This window comes from Nothoprocta perdicaria, unplaced genomic scaffold, assembly GCF_003342845.1.
Source record: "Nothoprocta perdicaria isolate Ctin4 unplaced genomic scaffold, notPer1 scaffold_95, whole genome shotgun sequence".
Classification (NCBI taxonomy): Eukaryota; Metazoa; Chordata; class Aves; order Tinamiformes; family Tinamidae; genus Nothoprocta; species Nothoprocta perdicaria.
In genome coordinates this window covers 2451274-2455566 of record NW_020456254.1, presented here as the reverse complement: position 1 = coordinate 2455566, position 4293 = coordinate 2451274, and positions in this window count along the sequence as shown.

Below are 4293 nucleotides of genomic sequence, written 5' to 3'. Positions count from 1 at the left end.
GCCTTTGGAAATGCAGCCTCATCCTAGAAATGTTGTGCCTTCTTATTGCATGTGCTATACAAATCTGCATTGCAGCCATTGCCCTGTAGTATGTTGGGGCAGTTATCTGTAGTCTGTTTAAGAACTTTTTATAATTAAAGGATAGGAAACGATTATTTTTACTTCAATCAGTTACACTGCTTACATTGTGCTGTGGTAGCAGAAGTCTGTGACCTTCTGAGAAAGTTTGCCAAGTTCCATGACATGTCTCATAGCATAAGCAACTTGTATAGAAACCAGTTGAGTTGCTTTATTTTCCTTTTCTGGTCTGTGGGAAGCTAAAAGAGAATGCGTGACTGTTATTATTGTCATTTCATTTACTTGTTTGACATCACTGAGCCTGGGCATCCTCTCTGTGGAAGCAGAAAGGAGTATAAAATATTCTTTAAATTTCTTGTCATGAAATCTAAGCTGGTTTATTTACCTCTAACTAGCCTGTTTTTTACACGATCAAATTATGTATTCATTTTAGAAAGGATTCAATTCTAGATAATCCAGAGAAAAGATTTTCAAATGTACTGAAAGATGTACTTAAAGTACTATAAGTATAAATGAGCTTAAAGAAATGTACTTAAAGATGAACTGGAAAAATGAGAGATTATTAAAAAAACAGTTAAGCTGCTTTTCCATCAATCTCTTTGTGTCTTATTTTTATTGTGCATTATAACATGGGTGCTAGCTAAAGAAAGAGACTAAAGATAAAGGCTGGTTTTACCAAGAGGCGACCTGGCCAAGGCCAGCCATTGCTCCTGCAATACTGGGCTTCTGCAGCTTAGGTTTTGGGAAATAAAATTGTCTTGCTAAAACTGTACTTTTATCTTGGAATATCTCACAAGCTCTAACCAACCCAAAATACGGAGAAAAAGATCAGTTTTTCTCAGTGAAGACAATCCTTTTGACTCTTGGTTACATTTGACATCTTGCTCTTACTGAAGTTTTTAATCTAGTTCCTGGAAAACAAAACAAAAACCAGAAAACAATAGTTCCCCACTCACCATCTAGACACAGTAGTAACTTAAAAATGTGGGGAATGATACTTCATTGCACTGCTGCTGTGGTGCTTCCAGATGGAGAGCTATTCTGATCCCATTTCCTAAAGAAGCAGACTGCTAATCACAGCTGCAACATTTTTTCCCTTTTTCTGTTCTACTTTTTGGGATGTTACACCTCTTAAGATATAAGCAGCTCTGTGGCAATATTAAGCTTTCAAACATAATTATCTTGATTGAGGCCTCACTGAATCCTCCCTGTTCATGTTCAAAAATGTAAGCGTTGATAAATATTTCAGGTGGTCAGACATTATGAGGACGGGCAGCTGCATGCGGTAGCACTGTCTAGCTGAAATATAACAAAGATGCCAAGGGTTTGTTCATTCCCACAGTATTTTCATACACACAGTCTCAAATAGTCTTCTGAGGGAGTTCGTCCAGGTGATAGTTCCACTGCAGTCCAGGGACCAGTCCTGGTTTCACACAGGTGGACAAAGGACAACAGCCTGATCATTCAAAAATACTACATCTTAATTCCTGCATTCATTAATTCATATTTTAAAATTATATTCACATAAAGCATTAAAAATGTACCTTAGGAGACATCATGAGGGTACTGACGATAGCAAAAGGTAAGCCAAGTGAGCTGTGTCCGTTCCCAGATGTTCAGATGAAAACTGAGCAATGTCTTTCCATCTCCAGAGGCTCATTGCAATGGAGGACACGCGTCTCCAGAGCTGTGAGGACATTAAAACTGCTGTGGAGTTTGTCCTGTTTTCTAGCTTATCACACGCAGGACCAGCTCTTGGGGCAAAATGCATGGAAAGGAGCTTTGCAATGCAATGAGAGGGAGGAACAGGTACAGATGTGAGCAGGCACCTGCCTGGAGTTGCTTCAGCCACTGCTCCACATGGAGGGCAGGATGAGACGGTGACTGGCTCCAGCCTAGCAGAGCTGGGCTTGCCATGCCCATCAATAGGAGATAGATCTTCATTATTCTGGGCCTGTGTTTCTTTTAGGACAGACAAGGTATTGCTGGTATTAATCATTAGATTTGTCCTCATAATGTTAAAAATTAGAATATGCCTGGCTTCCTAGAGACAGGATATTTTCCTTTGGATATATATCCTTTTCCAAATGACTGCAAGCTAATCACCCTCAAAAGTCCGAGTATAATTTTACAGATTTAGTTATCTGGAATAGAAGCTTTATTTATTTTTTTTTATATCAGTGATAAGTACTTAAACTAAGCACGTCAATTATTCTAGAGAAAACTTAGCAGTTAAGAGAGACTGTCGGTTTTCTTTTTAGTGTTTAATTTAGTGTGCTACATTTCAACATTGAAAGATTATTTAATATATGTAATAAAATAAGCTCTTTTGTGTCAAATGTGCCAGTCTTGTTTTGCCACAGACGGAAGCATGGCTGGGTCAGTATGGTCCTTTGCTAGCCCCATTGCCCCAGTTCAAACCCAGGGAACAGCTTAAACCTGCCTTCCCTCAAAGAATCACACAAACCTGTGACTAGCAGCTCAGCTGTACTTTTCACTTAGTCCGGGCAGCAGCTAGAGTATGCAAAAGTCAGCCAGAAAAAAGGGTATATAAATATGGCTCATTAATCTTTAAAACACACAAACTATGTATGTCTGTGAGAGCTCATTAGAGTTGCAGTGAGTAATTAGCTAGGATAGCAGTTGGGTTTCTGTACCACCCTGTAAATTCTGTTTTTGTGTAGCGATGTAGGAGACCCATAAATGAGAAAAGCCTCTAAGCTGTTGAGCAAGGAGCTGGCTTGAGAGAGATTTTGTTACGTTCCAACTTTTGGCTGTTTGGAGCAGATTAAATTGAAATGAGAATCAGGATGGGACTCAGCCGTAATGAAAGCGAATCTTTGTCGTCTGGTGACTGTTTAGCTTGCAATCCCTCAGTAATTAGCTCTATTGGCCTTCAATTAGCCATGGCTGGCCTCCTGCTACTCTGCTTCAAAATGATAACATTAAAGATCTGCATCCACTCATAATCTGCTCTAACAGCTGAGGCAGCCTCTGCTCAGAGGCTAAGTATATATGTTGTTGTTAAAAAAGAAATAGATACATTAAATACAAGGGAAGGACTACAGATAAGAGCAAATGAATGAACAGGGCACAGCAACTGAGACTGGCCACTTAGTATGTTTTATTGCTGTATTTTGATATGCACTTACAGTTTGAGCCTTGCTCTCGCGTGCTGGGAAGGCTTCCAGGGCTTGCATCAATGATTGGGAACTTCACAGTTAGCAACTCACCTAGGCCAAATTTCCTCTGATTCCCAGGGAATTTTCCAAAGGGAGGCAGCGTTGGCATACAGGAGAACCAAACAGCGAGAGCCAGGCAGTTTGTGCAAAATATTAAGTTACGTTTTCTCTTTATGATTTATGTCTTTATGTCCTCAGGTTACTGCTGCAGTGCAAGGATTTTTTTGCCAGTACCTCTGCAGAGTCACTGCTTAATCCCTCATAGCTGCCTTTGTGGTTCAGCTCTTAACCTGGGCTGGTGTCTCTGGTTCAGACAGGCTCTCAGCACCAGGGAATTCAGGCATGTTTCCATACCTGTACCCACAAGCAACAACAGCAGCCAAAAAAATGATAAGAAAAAAGAAATGTGAATACTAATTAACCAGTTTCACACAAACAGATTTTAATCTGCGCCTTTCTTTTGGAACCACAAGATTGAGAAAAGTGCCCTTCCTTTTCCAAAATCGTAATTGATTTCATTCTGAACATTGTCCCTTACTCACATCAGAATCAAGTTTACCTGCCCCTTCAGCTTTCTTTGTGTGTGTACATCATGTACATTTTGAGTTCTTTTGTAAGATTTTTAAAGCATCAGTATTCAGATTATTACCCATGTGCAAACTACAGTTAAAATCATGCTAAATTTGAGAACCCTGTATTCGTGACAAAAGCAATTACTGTTTAGCCAGGCTTTGAAAACTACCGAGAGGAAAAAATAAAACAAATTAAACCTGCAAACGGCATCTCATGTACTAGGATGATTTTAAACTTATGCCACTGTGACAATATACAACTGACTGAAGCATTTTATTATTCCTGCTTCTAAATTAGTTTAAAAACTGATTTAAAAAGCAGTAGATAATTCCTCTTTGTGGCTTCTCTCCCAGACAGGGTTCTGGTTATTTTGGTTTTACATTTTGCCGCGTTAATATGTTCTGATTGCTTTTAAGAGGAACGTTATTTAATTTCTTTTTTATATATAAAACAACCTTCA